This window comes from Cryptomeria japonica, chromosome 2 (assembly GCF_030272615.1).
Source record: "Cryptomeria japonica chromosome 2, Sugi_1.0, whole genome shotgun sequence".
Lineage (NCBI taxonomy): Eukaryota > Viridiplantae > Streptophyta > Pinopsida > Cupressales > Cupressaceae > Cryptomeria > Cryptomeria japonica.
Genome location: NC_081406.1, coordinates 623,935,352 through 623,954,138, shown reverse-complemented (window position 1 = coordinate 623,954,138; position 18,787 = coordinate 623,935,352).

Here is an 18,787-nt window from a genome sequence, read left to right as displayed (position 1 = left end):
CCACTCAATTGTGCCAATTTTGAAATCAATTGCCTAAATATCAATTTCATGCTAATCTGATCTTTTCTCCAATTTATCTATAAATTGGATGAATTTCTTCAATCCTAATCTAATAATCACATTATCTAATAATTGCTTGTTTTGAATTACTTTGTCGAATCAATCACGCTTCGAGTACTCTTGAGCAATCATCTTGTCTACTTGCTTTCATATCATGATCATGCACTAGTAGGTGAGATCCACAACCAAGCTATTTGGAGAAGAAAGAAGGATAATGGAGCTGCATGAAGGAAGTATTTAGATCTACATTTGGTTTGCATAGTCTTTAGTTTTGAATGTTTCATTTTCATGTCTTTATTGAGTGTGTTTAGGATAGATCATTGCATCTTTGTTTTCATGATTGAGCTAGATTAGTATTTTGATATATGCTATGATGATTTCTGATTTCCTATGCTACATTAATTGGTGAACCCGACGTGAACTAACCCCCTAACCATGCTTTTGAGTGCCTTTGAGTTGATTTGCAGGTTAAAAACCCAAGAAACAGGGTAATGCAGGGCTTTCTGGGAACTTCTGCGCCTGTGTGAGACAATTTGCGCCTGTGTAAGGTACACAGGTGCATCTTTATGAGTTTTGTGCCTGTGTCAATGCATTCTGTGCTTGTGTTAAAAAAAAAAACAAAAAAAAAACCTACGCTTGTGTAATCAATCCTGCGCTTGTGTAATCCTGTGCCTATGTCATGACTTCTATGCCTGTGTCAAGACTTCTGCACCTGTGTAAAGTCTAGAAACAGAGGTAAAAGACAGTGTTTTTCACTTGCAAGTTGTTTTCTTTTGCATTGTATTTCTGCTTTTTTTGTTTTGTTGGCACTAATTCTCTGTGTAGAACCTTGGCATATGCATGGCAAAGACAAACAAATAAAACTACTAAAACGTTTCATGCAGATTCGATAGTCAAAGACTAAACATATCAAACTTCTGACTTGGGTTTTGCAGGTTACCTTGGACTACAACTAAACTTTGTGTTTGCAATTAATATATTAGGCACCTAGTGATTTCTAAATAGGATGGAATGAATATATGTTTGATTTGATTGTTGAGTTTTACATTGGAGTAGGAGAGTATGCTCTCATCCTTCTTAGGGTGATTAGAAATCTAGATCTTCAATACCATGCTCATGTTTTTGATTGTGTGTCACCTTTAGAGGGCCTGCCTTCCCGACCATTTGCTTTTGCAAGCAAGTGATAATCATGAGAAGGGAATGACCCAAAGTGAGTATGGCTAGAATACCTTGGCATTCTAACTCACTATAAACAAATACCTGATGAGTGAAAGCTTTGAAGGAAGGGTTACGTGGGAATTGTAGTTACTTGGGAAGTGATGACCCTTGAACTCTTTCTCATATCAACATCTAAGTAGGACCTCACGGTCTAAATTGTGCTTGCGCAACTACATTTGTTTGGTATCTTGATGGGCTTAATGTCTCAATCACGCTTGCGTGACATCAAGGAGTAACGCTTAACAAAAATCCTTACTAAACACCTCATTTTTAGAGGCCAAAAACCCTTCTAGTTGCTTGAGAAGGATAAGTTCGGATACTTGGAAGAGATACTAAGTTTGCCATGGGGAGATTTCCATGGGGACTGATGCTTGGCTGCCCTGAGAAGTGAGTGCCATGGAGGGGAGCCCGTGCGGTCAAGCATCTATGTATTCTCCTTGAATCCCATAATGAGTCTACCTCTCAAGTACCTGTTGTCCTTGCCTACCATAAGAAATGTGTGAATAAGCATGATTGTCCTGAGTCTATGTTAAAATATCTTGTCTTCTTTACTTGTCAAAAGTTGAATTGCATCTCATTTCAAAAACAAGACAAATTGATTCAAAACAGGGCTAAACACAAGAACATTTCATCCAACAAAGTTCAAAGTATCTTCAAACATGGTTGTCAAACATTTTTCAAAATCTTGTCTCAACATTCATGTCACTTAGATTTAGGTTCATCTTAGGTTTGCATTTTGCAAAGTCATTTGTCAAGTACCAAGGTTAGGTTCCACCTAGGTCATACTCCTTTGCATATCAATAAGAGTCATCCATTTGCATGTGTCCTCTTGCATTAGAGTAATACCATTGTCATACATTCATATTTGCATACCCTAGGTCTCTTCATTAAGCTTAGGTCATTATCATATCATATTAGGGTCATTTGCATAGTAATTGTCCCTTTGCATATAGTGCCAAAACTAGGTTTTGTCATACTTGAGTAATGCAAATCTTTGATACAACCCTAAGTCATTGATAAGAAGTCTAGACCTTATCAAACTTTTGGCTTTTTGTCATCAATATCATTTGGTCAAACCTAGCTTAGTATCCAAGCATATTAGGGGAGACATTGTCATTTTGTCCTTTTGTCACTTGGTCCTTTTGTCCTTTGAGGTCTTGGCTTCATTTCAACTTCCCAAGGTTGAGTCTTTAGGTTTGCATTCCAAAAAGTTTGTCAAAATCTTGAAAAACAACCAAAAACATAGGTTGCACTCTTGCCATAGATTGCATTTTCATCTATTTAGTTTGCATTTAGTTGCATATCATACATTATCCTTGAAAAATTCCAAAAATATTGCATTTACATAGTGACATGTCTATTGAAACAAGGTTCCAAGCACCAATGATGCAACAAAGTTTGACATATCAACCGACAATGCAATCACAATTCTATCCAAACCAACAACAAAGCAACATTGATCAAACTTTTTATGATGAAACAAATCTCCAAATACAAAAACTAGAGGAGAAACTAGCTCAAGAAAATGAGATTTTGGAACAAAGAGTGAAAAACATTGAGAAGAATAGATCACAAATGTCCAAAATGTTTCAAAATTTTCCAGGTCAAAATCCAAAGATTGAGCCAATTGACGTAAGATCTCTTCTTGAATGATCAGACATACCAGCTCTCCTCTCCCAAATAGAGATGATGAAACAATTTCAAGAAAAGAGATAACATCAGTTTCAACATTATGTGCCTCCACAACAAGAACAAGAAGGTGTTTACTATCAATCAGATTTTCAACCAATACAACCAATGGTTCAACCAATTGTTCAACATATACAACCAACACAACCAATGGTCCAATTTCAACAATATGTCCAACCAACTATACAATGTCCACAAATAGTTCAACCAATGGTGGAATATCAACAAGTTCAATCAACATATCAATGTGAACAACCACAATCACAAATTAAAAAACAAAGGTTGCAGCACACACCAACCCAAGTTTCAAACATGTCAGAACAATTGAACCATGTCCAATATTAAAACATGACATCAGATCAGAACCAACTCCTTTCCAAACAAGTTCAAATTCTAGATTCAACTATGTCAAAAGCTCAAAAGAAAGGTGGCTTTATTGCAATGATCTTAAGGAAACTACCAAGTGAGTTCTTTGAGGAAGATCAAGATAATACAACTATGTCTAGCAATGCCTCATCCCTCTGCAAACAAATTGACTCTCCAGTGACATCTATCCCTACACCTTTAGAAGTTTCACAAGAACCTTCCATATTGTCCTCATCAAACAATACACCCAAGGATGAAATTATCCAAGAGCTATCCATAATTGATTGCCAAGATAATCCAATTCATGATGCACATCCTTGTCATGTTTGAGAAATACAAGACCCAATGCCACCATGCACTTTATTTCCATTACCTATTCTAGAGGACCCCATTCGAAGTCCCTCTTCCTCATGTTCAAGCATTGATTCCTTGCCAGAATCCATCACAAATGTTCAAAGTGCATTTCCTTCATGCCAAAACATTGATTCCTTGTCAGAATCCTCCATGCATATCCAAAGTCCAACCCCATGTCAAGAGGATAATTTAGAGCACGAAGAAATGTTTCTTGAAACAGATCAAGATCAAGATCCTAAAACCTTATCATCTCATCCAATTTTTGACCAAGATCCCATTTCCCCAGACACTCATGATGATTCCCCTATTCTTGTCCATCCTATCCAAAGTCCTATTGACACTCCATTCCCCGAGCAAGATTAAGATATCCTAGTTCATCCAATCCCAAATGACCCCCTTCCATTTCATGAAAAAAATGTCTTTTCAAATCCCATTGACATTCCACTTCTTGAGAAAGATCAAGATATCCTTTCGATCCTTTATGATGATCCCATTGAAAATCAAGAGCAAAGCACCTTTAAAGAGGAATCCAATGATCTTCCTCCTTGTTGAGATCAAAGTATCCTTCCAAATTCATTTCCAACACAAGACCCTATCATTCCTTCAGATCCTCCACAAGATCCTTTTGTTCCTCCATCTCCTTGTCTTAATGCTCCATATACACTCCAAGATCTCATTCCTTTTGATGATCCCATTATTTCTCCCATTCCATCTCTTGAAGAGCCTATCATTGAACCATGTCCACTACACAATCCTAGTCCCCCTCATGATCCTAATCCCCCTCATGATTCTAACATGTCAGTGCAAGATGTTCATGAACCCTCGACATCCACAATGGGTTCTTCCACTTTGGTGCAATCCGATCCACTTCAAGATCTCATTGTTTCTCTCATATCATATCCACCTCATAATGGACTCGCATCTTCTTCCCAAAGAAAAGAGTATCCTACAAGTCAAGATATTCATAAAGGCAAAGGAGTAGATCTTCATAAGCAAGAATCCCTTCATGTTAAAGAAAATATTAAGGGTCATGGCCTTAGTGAAATTCCTCAAGACGTAGGTACCCCTACTAAATCCAACATCCCTTCAAAATCAAAACATACACCTTCCCCATCATACTTTCCATCCATCTTATGTCCTTATATCCCTTCATCCTTTATGCAAGGTCAGAAAAAGCACACATCCTTGAGTACATTTCATCCATCCAAAAGAAGTCCATTTCATTCATATCCATCCATGCATTCCTTTCCCCCTCCAAGCAATTTGGATGCCAAGTATAAAAGTCATAAGTCTAAAAATCCACATGTATTCAAGGATCAACATGTCAAAGAAAAGAAAAATATTATCTATAAAGAAAATAATATATCCAAAAGGCTACAAAGGCCCACTGAGCAAAATAAAGCAAAGTCAAAATATATATGGGTTCCTAAATCCCTTGTGCAAGCAATGCACTCCAAGGAACCACAAAAGCATGAAAAATCAAAAACCATGTGGATTCCTAAGCGGCTCCTTGAAGCACAAAAGCCTAAAGAAACATCCAACTTGGCATCCAAAATTGCTGTTCCTCCATCCAAAACTTCCAAGTCTATTTCTCCATCACCTTCTTCATCCATTTTGGGCCCTTATGTCCCAAAATCCCAAGCTATTCCTCCATCCAAATCTCACAATCTGAGATCAATTTTTCCTCCATCGGTCCATCACCCCTCAAGGTGTGTGCCAATGTCAATCTTGCCAACATTTCTATCCACTCAAGCACAATTCTTCCAATACCCTATCCATTATCCAATGCATATTTTCCATCCTTCGATCCCTTTGATCCCATCCTTTGCATAAATCCTAGCCTTAGTTTCATCTCTTTTTTTCATGTCCTTATCCTACCAACGTCTTTGAGCATGCTTTTAAGGTCTTGATCCATTTTTTTCAAGGATACTATCCAAACAAAAAGAGGCTTGAGTCCTTCTTCCATCCCCTATCATGTGTTCTTCTTCTATTGAAAAAGTCAAAAAAGTCAAAAAAAAAAGTGAGAAAAAAAAAAAAGACAAAAGAAAAAAAAGTAGAGCAAAAATAATTCGTCCACTAGTGAAAACCTGGCAAACAGGCGCCTTGGGCAAGTACCGTGATGAAAACCTGGCAAATAGGTGTCATGCGTAATTTATGAACTTCTTGCACACCACACTTGGGGGCAGGTTTTATCCTATCATATCCTTTTGTCCTTCATTGTTCCATTATCCTATTGAACCCATGTCATACTCCTTCATGTCCTATTACCCTTCCTTGTCCTATCATCCCTCATGTCCATTTTCCCTTTCCACCTTTGATCTTGACAAGGCTGACGATCTTCATGAGCATCATGCATCTTGTTTGTAGCTTTTCAGTCTATCATAGCTTTTGGTCATTTATCCATTTGCTTGTTATAACCTTTCATCCATATTCCTTGTCTTATTGCAACTTTCTGCCACTATCCCGACCTTTAGTCCATGTCCCTTATCCATTCTTGGTCTTGCTTATCCTATCCATATCTTATCACTATCCATACACTATTTTTCAATCCTTGATCTTGATCTGACATAAGGACACAATTTAAACATGGTTTCAAAAACCTCTTGACATGTCCCTCATGCCATGTCACTGCTTTACATTGTCATATCTAGTCTCTTGTCCCATCACGCAATAGCCCTTGAAAATTGCATCCATATTGTCTCCATGATAAAAGGCCTTTGTCTTCCCTCTATCCACCATCATTTCAGCAAGCCTATTTATTCACCTATCATATTCCTTGCCTTGCTAGACACTGGGGGCAAAATCATAAAAATTTGAAAAATGTCCTGAAATAATTCAAAAAAAAATAAAAATTGAAAAATGTCCTGAAATAATTCAAAAAAAATTGAAAAATGTCCTGAAAAAAAAAAATCCCTAAAAAAGTCAAATAAAGTCCTGAAAAAATGAACACAAAAAAAAAAATTGTAAAATCTCGAAACACAAAACAAAAAAAAATAATAAATGATCCCTTTGTGCATAGACAGATCGCTGAGTATACATCCAATGACACACAATCCAACACTGTGCTTTAATGAAATCATGCGTAAACAGGTGAACTTTTTCCATCAAACCAGCCATTCAAACTGATCAGAATTGTCATATCAATCAACATTAATATCATTCATCCTTGGCACACTATCATGGGTCTTATGCAGGGTGTGGTATGCTCGAAACCAGACTATGTCTTGTCTTAGACGGGGTACCACATGTCCTGAAACCAGACAGCATGATCGTCCTATCAGCACTTTCAACTTTTGACAATGAAGATCAAGATGTTTGTTTGATTTTTTGGAATTTGTGCATCTTATCTTTTTACTGATTTATCTTTGGCTTCGGTCATGTTCCTATGCTGCTCGATGATGTCACTAAGTGATTTAGAGTGACCGGGATGGTTCATGGTCCTTTTCTTTTTTGTTGTGATTGTTGTTTGTCTGTGATGTGTCTGTCTTTTGCAAAAAGGGTTGCATTTCAGCTCTGGCCTTCAATGCCATGATGCTACGCATCCATTTTGCTACATTAAATAAAGGTTCTCACCTACAAAGTGCATTAGTGAAAGCAAGTTTTTTCTTCGTCTCTAACTGTTTTTTGTCTCATTTATTCTTACTAACATTTCTTCTGTCAGTCTTGGCAGTCCGTTTGATCCTATCATGTCCTATCATTTTTATCGATCAATTGGCCTCTTTTCTGCATGTTTCTGGCCAATTCCTCGAGGGGGCATGCATATGTCATTATTATCATCTGGGGCATTTTCATTATTGTTCTTTGAAACAACGCTTAAAATCACATTATCTCAAAGAGGGCCAAATGTAGACACCTAAAAAGGTCAACGCTTGCGGAGTCATACTTTAACATTTGCGCATTGCCTCATTTTAGGTTTTTGTGTCGCATTAACATTTCTCCTATGTCACGCACTTGGTTTTTATCATTTGCGAGCATTGAGTCCTTCTGCATTCTTCATTCGTCTCGCTTTCGAATTTGGTCTTGTCGATAACAATCTTTAATCATGATTTTGGTCGATCTTGTCAATCTCTTATCAACTTGTCAATCTCGTCATTTTACGATCGATTCATCATCGATCCTTGTCCTCTTCAATCATGTCAATTTGGATCAATTTGTCATTGTTCCTTGGTGCATTTATCAATCAAATCATTTATTAATTCAAAATCATGATCGAATCGACATCAAATCAATCTTACATCAAGACCTAATTGTCGTTCTTGCATTTCTAACTTATCTTCTAGGGTTTTATGATTTATTCATTTAACCTTGTTTGTCATTTTCTCTTCATTTTCTTCCTCTAGGTTAAATAATTTATTTATTTATCCTAAGTCTTTGTGTCACAATTAAATGTTTAATTTAATTGGGTAACTAATTATTCCTCTTTTTGTGAATTAATTAATAAATGACAAATTATTAATTGATTTACCTAATTTCCTAATTGTTCATTAATTTCTAAATTCCCTCTTTGTGAATTAATTAATAAATGAGAAATTATTAATTAATTCACTAAATTCTTAATTTCTTCATTTCTAATTTCCTAATTTTTCTAAATTTCCTAATTTTTCTAAATTTCCTAATTCCTAATTTCCACCTATTTTCTAATTTGTCAAATTTAATTTCCACCTAATTAATTTCTCTCTAGTTCTCCCTATTTTTGTGCTTCGGTGGAAGCATGAATTTCTCATGTGTCATACTTTTGACATAGAAAGATGTCATAAGCCTCTAGTCTTCTAAACTTTGCATTGGCAATATGTCATAAATCATGACATAGAAGGTGTCATAACCTTCTTCTCTCCACTCAATTGTGCCAATTTTGAAATCAATTGCCTAAATATCAATTTCATGCTAATCTGATCTTTTCTCCAATTTATCTATAAATTGGATGAATTTCTTCAATCCTAATCTAATAATCACATTATCTAATAATTGCTTGTTTTGAATTACTTTGTTGAATCAATCACGCTTCGAGTACTCTTGAGCAATCATCTTGTCTACTTGCTTTCATATCATGATCATGCACTAGTAGGTGAGATCCACAACCAAGCTATTTGGAGAAGAAAGAAGGACAATGGAGCTGGATGAAGGAAGAATTTAGATCTACATTTGGTTTGCATAGTCTTTAGTTTTTAATGTTTCATTTTCATGTCTTTATTGAGTGTGTTTAGGATAGATCATTACATCTTAGTTTTCGTGATTGAGCTAGATTAGTATTTTGATATATGCTATGATGATTTCTGATTTCCTATGCTACACCAACAATCTCCTTTGTCTGTTATAATGCCAATAATAAATAGCACCTCCAATTCTTCAAAGACTGAACCAAAGCATACATCTCCAAGTCATAAGACGGGTATCTCTTCTTGGCATCATTTAGCTTTTCACTGAAAAAAGCAATAGGCCTTCCTTCTTGACTGAGCACTACCCCAAAAGCCATGTGGCTTGCATCATACTCCATCAAAAATATTTTGTTGAAGTCTGGTAGGGCAAGGACTGGTTGTTTTGCAACTTTCTTCTTCAAAGTTTCAAATGAGTCATCTGCCTCCTTGGTCCAACTGAACCTGCACTTTTGTCCTCCCTTTATGGTGTCAAGCATAGGTGCACAAACATGACTAAATCCTCTTATGAACTTCCTATAAAAAGTTTCTAAACCATGGAAGTTCCAGACATCATTCATAGTCTTAGGTGTTGGCCAAGATAGTATAGCACTTACCTTCTCTTGGTCCATTTTCAACTCACCTTGTGAGATTAAAAAGCCCAAGTAGATGATCTACTCCTGCATGAACAAAAACTTATCCAAATTTATCATTAGCTACTCTTCATGTAACCTTTTGAGAACCATATCTATGTGTTTGAGGTGCTCTTCCCTTGAGTGGCTAAAGATCAATATATCATCAAGGTATACTATGAAAAACTTTCCTATGAACTCCACCAAGACCTCATTCATAAGCCTCATAAAGGTATCCAGGGGCATTGGACAACCCAAATGGCATGACTTTCCATTCATACAACCCTTCATTGGTTTTAAAAGTTGTTTTCCATTTATCCCCTGGCCTTATTCTAATATGATGGTATCCACTTTGTAGATCCATTTTGGTGAAATATTTAGCACTCCCCAAGAAATCAAGCAAATCCTCTATCCTAGGGATTGGGAACCTATACCTTATAGTTATCTTGTTGACGACCCTTGAGTTAGTACATAGCCTCCAAGTGCCTTCTTTCTTGGGTGCAAGGATTGCCGGTACTGCACATGGGCTTAGGCTTTTTCCAATTAGTCCTTATTCTATAAACTCCTCAATTTGTCTTGCCATCTTTGCATTCTGATTTGGGGTAAGCTTGTGTGCTGCCTTATTTGGTAAGGTAGATCTAGGGATCAAATATATGCAGTGACTTATGTCTCTCACCATTGGTAGGGATCTTGGCATTCCATCTAAGATGATGCCTTTATACTTGTCAAGTAACTGTCTGACTGTAGGGTCCATGTGCTTTTGTCTTCCTTCTTTGTCATCTTGGACTTAGGAATGAGGGCGTAGCAAACTGCATCCTTCTCTACAATCTCCTTCATTAATTTTTTTCCTTCTACCGACAACACTTTGGCATCCTTTCCCTTCTATTCTATCTTACTCTCTATCAGGGGTAAAAGCTCTATCACCTTACCATCCTTGAATATATGTTTCTAACCCCATCATGGTAAGCCTTCAAATCAAACTTCCATGGTCTCCCAAATAACATATGACATGAATCCATCTTGGCTATATCAAATAGCAACCTATCCTTGTATGATCCAATCTGAAACTCTACCCATGCCTTCTCTTCTACCACTGCTTGCTAACCTTGGGTGAGCCATGAGCCCTTATAGGGGTAAGGATGTGGCAACCTTCTCAACTTAAGCTTCTCCACCATTTCAAGAGACACAAAATTTCAGTAGACCCAAAGTCTATCAAGACCTTGCATACTTTTCCTCCATCCTTGTAGGTAGTTTTGAAAAGAGACTCTCTTTGTGGGGGCTCCTTATTAGGTACCTTCATGGTGGTTACTGCTCTCCTCATCATCAGAGCCTCTCCTATTTTATGGTAGCCATAGCTATTAGGAGCATTAACACTTTGATAGGTGTTTGCACTTGCCACACTTTGGCAATAAGATTCCTACACCAAGTTGCTCCTCCTTTCTCCCATGGAGCTTGTGGCCTTCTTTGGAGACCTATTGGCCATGTTGCCTTCTTAGTTACAGTTAGAGCATCTAGGAGGTCCTCTAGCTTGGGATCTTCCTCTAGAGAATTGTCTTCTACCTCTAAAGTTCCTTCTTTGATTGTAGCCTCCTCCTTGGTTGTAACTACTCTCTCCTTTGGTGCCTTCCTGATTAGACTCATCTTGGTATCCAAAATCATTTCCTTTACATGTGAAAGAGCCTCTTCCCCCTCTTTGTTGTCTCCCTTTGCCTCTGCTATTTTGTTCCTGCCTTCTCTTTTTCTTCTCCTCCACCTTAAGTGCTAACTGAAAACATTTTTGAACTGTCTTTGGGGTGTGGAGGTTCAAATCTTCTTGGATGGAAAATCTCAGTCCATTGAGATATTTCGCCACCTTCTCATCTTCACTCTCCTTTACCTTGGTCTTCACACACAACTTCATGAACTCCTCTATATAGGAGCTCATATCCATCCCCTTCTACTTCAAATTCTATCTTCTCTTGTGCAATTGGACATTATAGTCCACTGGAACATAAGCTTCCTTTACCAAAGCCATCATCTTCTTCCAAGTAGCAACTTTTCTTTTCCCCTCTTTTACCCTCTCATCTTGGATGAAAGTCCACCAAGTCAGTGTAGCCCCTTTCATTTTGGATTGGGCCATCTTCACTCTCAAAGAAATTTTCTAAGGAGTCTATCCACTCCATCACTATATCTAATTCCATTTTACTAGAAAAAACTGGCAGATCCAACTCCACATCCATTTTTCTTCTTTCGATGGACTTGAGGACACTCATCAGGGGTCTCTAGTCTACAAGAACCTCTAGTTCTTCCTGCCTAGGGATCTCCTCTTCATCCCCTTCATCAACACTTCCAGAGTCTCTCTCTCCCCTCTCCACTTTTTACTTCAACTGGTCCATTTCACCTCTTAAGGCCTGATTCTTAGCCTTGACTGCTCTGCTTCTTTACCAAGACAACCAACTCATCATTGGTCATCCTTGATGGGATTTCTTGAGATCCCTCTTCCTCTAACATCTTGTCTTCTTCTCCGGTCCAAAGTACACTCCTAAGCTCTAATACCACTTGATGTAGAGGCCTCGTTACACCTAAGGACAAGTTTAAAAAGTGAGGGTCTAACCCTTCAAATGTAAAAAATGACCCTACAAGGAAGGACTCCAAATATTAAGGTTTAGAACTACTCTCCACTACTCAAGATGAGTAAAAGGCTTCAACTTCTCAATCATGCCTTACTAGTGACTCGTGCTCTTAGGGATTTTGAATTTGGCCTATACATGACATCTAAGAACTATTCCAAGAATTGGTTTTGGACTTAGGCATCAATTCCTTATACCTCCTTTGGAAACCTACCCCTTAGGCTAGTAGCCCTCCTATATCGGTATTTTGCCTTTAACTCCAAAATATTCCACACACTCTGACAAACTACTCACCATTATAGATACCGTTTTGGGAGTTACATTCATCCCCAAAATGGATTAGCAAGATCTGCAACCTAAAGGTATGATCCCCTTAGAAGCCTAGAGACCTAATTAGGATGATTAGGCTTGATTTACAAAGCAACCCCCTTTACTGGTATCCCAACTACAAAACCAACTTTATGAGAATGTGGGGGATGGTGAATAACTTCTAATTCTAGGGTTACACACCTAGAATCCACTACTATCATATGATGAATAATGATGAACAGTAAATAATCAACATATACTAAGAGGGGGGGTGAATCAGTATAGACAAAAACTTCCTTAAACCACTTTGACTGTAAAGACTGCACAAACGGTAAACAGAGTCACTGATCTAAAAAAAGGCACTACCAATAAAACACAGTGAGATTGTGAAACACATAAACCAGTAACACTTAGATCTTCACAAAACCTAATCTCTCCTTTCCACTTCACCCGTATGCATAAACAAGTAATACATCAGAAATATAAAGACCACTGGATCAACATGCATTACCACTTAACAGAAAACACTAATCATCACATGAAAAAGCATCACACATGACCCACTAATTTTTCACTTGGAAAAACCACGGTGGGGATGAATACCCACAAGTTGTTCTTTGAACTCTTTTGAAGTCCTCTTTGTTAGGAGCCTAATCTAGTTAAGGACTTTACAATAGGTTCTACTAGGAAATGATCCTGCTAGGGATCACCCAGTTAGGGGATGGCTAAATACTTGGTTAAAGGTTATAACCCTGCTAAAGGTTACCTTGCAAGAGGATTTGAAGAACTCAATGAATTTGAGTCACCCTGTTAAAGGATTTACAGAAATCCTGTTAAAGCTACCCGGTTAAGGGATTTTCCAATTGCTGAAATGGTTAGAAGTCAACAGGTAATACATTGATCTGATAACAACACTCAATGCCAAGACAGATCCATTTTAGTTCCTTTACTTCTACAATCACACTCTACAGGTATCAACACACTTCTCCAGTCTAGCAAGAATCAAGTATCTCTTCACTTGTATACACACATAACATTTGCCAACAACATCACAATGCAAATCATCATCGACCTTATAGACAATAGATAGGTCGGTAGCATAAACCCTAAACCCTAAAAATTTAGGTTATCAATACAGTCGGTCCAATCCTAACCATTCAATCACATTGCATAGTGTAAAATGATCTTCAACAAATCTCAAGACATTCTCCATTGTTTGTTCTTTTCCACTTCTGGAAGTTGATAACCCATCACACACTTTCCACCATTTACCGAGATGTCATGTCCAAACTTTTGGGTAAAAACACACACTAATTTTTTTTTTGATACACTTAATTATATGCAAACTCTTCTTAATTAGATGCGACAACTTAACAGGTTGTTCCAAGCGGAATTTTAAATTATAATAAAACATTTTTCTAACGTGAGCGATGAATAGAACAAAATTATCTAGAAGCCTTAGGTTTCTATAAAACTCCTATATGACAAAGTTAGGATATTCCTAACATAATGGTTTATGATAACTCCTATAATCAAATGGAACAAAATGATTTTTAAAGGACAATAATAAACTCACATCGCATGTTCCTTTTATTACAGTTGCAAGTTATAATTCTTAATTAGGTCGACTTCTACTAAATAGGCATTGATATAATTACTTGATTCAATAATAATTATTTATCTCCTAACAAGTTTCCTCCATCTGTGTTAATACACCCTTCCTTTATAACTTGATTAAATCTTGCGACTATAAATTAATTATTAATATGATTTTTAACGTAACAATATTAATTAATCGAGCAATTGAAAAATTGAAGTGTCAAATGTTTAAAAAGTTAATTGCTTTATTTAGTATAAGATTCCATCTAGGCTAAAAGAGTTTGTAAGATCAGGGTCTTGGACTTATTTTTGAATATATATAATTCCACCACGATATCCTCTTCCAAAGAAATTATTATAATCTCACCATTTAATAAATAAATAAACTCATTTACGCAAAAAAATCTCTAAGTTAATAGACAAAGTTAATATTAATACCCAATAACCATTAATTGCTTTTAGGAACTAAATGAATTAGTCCTAGCGTTAGATTATTAATGCCTATATTTTATTTTAACAATAATTAAAATGTGATTAATCTAATTCGTCTAAAGGGTCAATTAAATCCATAATGTAAATTGCCCTATAAAATTTATTCCCGACAAGCTTAAATTTAGGTGGACTAAAGTGAATCCCCTATGGCCAAAAATCATACAAAAGGAATCGTTATAATTTCCTAACTTATAAAGCTTCAAAAAAATTAAAATTTAAAACATCATATTTAAATTTACTATATAAATAAAAGTAATCAATTAATTCCCAAATAAACATGGGGTACCCTATTCAAAATTTGAATAGGGTTTCCCCCCTTTTCTTTCTTTATGAGTTTTCTTTCCTTTTTTTTTTTTATATATATTATGCAAACCCTAAATAAAAATCTACTTTACAAAACTTATTTACAAAACTTATTAACAAAGCTTATTTGGAGTTTGCCCTAACCCAAAAGTTTGGGTTAGGGCTCTTTGTATTGTGCAGGTTGAATGAGCTATGGCAGAGGGCTATGGAGGAGGCTGCGGAGGAGCGAAGCTTTGACGGAGGTGCGGGGTGGGGGAAGACCATGGGGGCTATGGGGCTCCCCACAGGGACGGCCGCAGCTGTGCTGTGGGTCGCGTCCCATAGAGGCAGCCTTGGCCGCCATTGTGAGGCACGGCCCGCAGCTTGGCTGCGTCGTCGCTGTGGGGCATCGCCCATAGTGGGGGACGAAGCCTCCCAGCTGTGGGTTGCGGCCCACAGTGGCGGCTACGGCCACCGGTGGGGGTCACCGCCCACTCTGCGGGGGGGGCCGAGGCTCCCCCATTTTGCTCATTAGTTAAAAAAAATAAAAATATAAATGAAACCCTTTTTTTTGTTTAATATATTTAAATATTTAAATATATATGTGTGTGTGTGTGTGTGTGTGTGTGTGTAGATTTAGTCATTCACCCTTTTTTTTATTTGTATATATATTTGATATATATATATATATACATAATCATGATAGCTTAGGGGTAGATTTAATTCAGACTTACCTTAAAATGGATTTATTTTCTTAACTTCCTAAGCTATGCAAAAATAATAAATTATTGGCAGCATAGAAATAGAGGTATATTATTTTTATTTTTCCAAAAGAAATCACATAAAGCAGTTTAAAAATATTTAACAAGTTAAAATAATGCTTCCCTTTTCTTTGGGACAATCTAGTTGCTAATTTTAGAGATAGGTTATTAATTTTAGATTTACTTTCTAGAATAAATCAAGGAAAAATTACAAAATTAATTAAACTATCGCATGCAACATTGGTGCTCTTACTAAATGGTTAATTAACTATATTTGCATTTAGAAATTCCATAAATAGAACTAATGTTTTATTTCCAGCTTACTAACATACATGCTTTTCTATTTCTTTCTTTTCCAATATTTCCAATGCATAAGGGGATAAAATGAAAATTTCTGATTTTCAAAATAACATATACACATCAAATATTATTTACAAAACTATAGGGACTTAGTCCAGAAATACACATTTCATTTTTTATTTTTTTCAATAATCGCTTAATAGAATAATGCTTTTCTTTAAGACATATTAAGAATACAATCTAGTCAAGATTTCAAATGGGTGAGATACCCAACTAGTCTCTCATTTCTATTAAATGAGGACTTGAGACAAAATGAATACATTATTTTTTTTTCAAATAAATACAACATATAGCTTTTCCTTTACATAGCTGCGACTAAAAATATGGTATTCCATCCCTTAATTTTTTTTCTGCAAATCAAGTAAAAACCAACAACTCCTAGCTTGACTTTTTCTTTCCTTTCAAAGCAACCTGCAAGTAAATCATAAGGCTTGACCATGGAGTGCTCACCTCCCAGCCTAGGCTTATTAGAAGCCACCCCCGAGCTTGGAGAACAAAGCCCTAGATAGGTTACAGACATGCAAACACACAACAAGCAAGGGAAAAACATATAGCAAACACTTTCCCAACCAAGGCTACACTTCATCACAAAATGTGATGTTCTTACACGGGTGGTAGTGGACCAAATACCCTAAGGAGACTGCAAGAATAGTAGATCACAAAACCACCTCATGGAAAACAAAGATATATCATAAGTTCATTAACCCCACATCCTTATGCCCCCCAAGGCATTTCATGCCATATTTTCTCCCCTTATGACCCCCAAATGCATAAACCAGGCCATGCAGCAAGGGTAACATATATACCCCTCGAGTTCACTCTCATAATGAGAGCCTCTCACTCGAGGGCTATCAAAATTCTACCACCCACAAGTCCATCCTACTCTCCCAAGAGTAGGAGGTCTTGGTTACTCCCAAATCAGAAGAAAATGCATAAAAGAAGTAACAGATAGATCACATAATAATTTTCACAAAAGAAAATACAAGAAACAACCTTTACATACAAGCCATTTTTCCAACGTAAACATGCAACATAAAAAGAAACAAAAAGGAGAGGATAATCCAACCTTCAACCTGCCCAAATGTTTGCTAGAACTAGTTTGAGGATGAGCAGCCCAATTCCACAATTTTCTTTCTACACTTAGCCAAATTTCGAATCCAAAAACCAACTTTTCAAAATGCATAGTCTCCAAACATGGAGAGTGGGTGATTACCCACAAAATCTCTCATTCTTGCCTAAGAAGACCTTAGTGAGAGTTCTCACAGGTTTCTAAAACTGAAAAAGGAAAAGGTAAGAAAAAGATCAAAAAGGATCTCTCATCAAAAGGGAAGGTTATCTAACCTAGATGGCACCTTCTAATTTTGAATTTTCGCACATCTTAGAAAACTCACTTTTTGGGATGACTAAACAATCACAAGGGAGTAGACACATGCCCAAAAACACTCCTAACTCATAGGTATACCTTATGGACTTTAGGAAACACCTTTAAACTACCTCTAGGAGTCCATTTGACCCCTTATAAACCCATCTGAAGTATTTTGTATTCTTGATAAGCCATGTTAAAAGTAAATCGGGTAAATATTATGATAATGGTATTAGATTTGAAATGATGTCTTTAACTAATTATTTAAGTAGAAGAAATGTTATGTCTTGATAGGATGTGTGAGTTTGAGTAATGTTGGAAGATGTCTTAGGACATGTTTATGAGTTGTGATTAAATAATTTAAAATTATAGTATCATACTTCGTAGACAGTGACCTAATGATTGAATTGAAATCTTATAATGATTGGGGTGTGATTGAAGGTTCCTTATGAAATATTTTATGGATCTTCTTAGTGAATGAATTGCTAATATTAATAATGGAAATTACTAGTAAGTGTATGGGTAGATGGTAAAATGAATGCTTGTCTTTTAGAAAAGAATTATAATGTATCATGTGTTATGGTTTAAGGTTATATCTCCATTTGGTGGATGCTATTAGTGGTTATGGAATTAGGATATTGTATCATAGTTTGTGTTGAGATGAATTTGTGTAGTTACCTGATTTGTAATAAGATGATTGTTGGTTAATTGATATAGTGTAAGAGATTTTATGAGTATTAAACGAGCTATGGGTTAAATGTTTAAGGAGACTTTGGGAGTATTGCATTATGTGCTTTTAGAATCATGATGAAGTAATAAGTATGCTAGGAGCATAGAATTATAAATGACTATGTAGAAGTTAATTGTAAATGGAAATCATGTTAATGCAATGTAAGGGATTACTCTTGGTATGTGTATGGCAATGTTCATAGTAAAAGGTTGGTTAATGGTAATAGGAACATTTGGACTTGGTGTATAAAATGAATCTAAGTGGAAAAGGAAATAGTGGCGCATTGAAAGATAGAATCTCATATTAAATGAAAGATTAAGAAGGTTGCATATCATGAGTGTTAGGTATTTCTATGTTGCACCTATGTGTGTATAATGATTAAGATTATGAGGTATTGAACTAGAAGAAAGTAAATGCTTATTTCTTATGTAGGTAGATTAAGTAATGTTGTTGAGATACCCTAGGGAGGTAGTAGTAATGATTTATTGTATTCTGCTTGCATAATTGTTTGAATAGCTTGAGTGATTTACTCTATGTTCATAATACTTAAATGTTGTTGTGTGCTAGTTGCATTGCTTATGAGATTTTATGTGTTATATTGTAAAAAAAAAATTAAATTAGCATGTTTTTAGCTATATTTCTCTGGGGTATTTTGGCGGGCATTACATTTGGTATCAGAGCCCAAGTTGCAACACTGGGATCTCTGGTTAAGGATATTTCTATTAGTCTTGTGAATGTGCCTTGATGTTTCTTGAATTAAGTTACTCTTTGAGATTTGTGTTAGAAGAAGTGTTATTGGAATTTTTGGAATCTTAGATATCTATGCCTTGT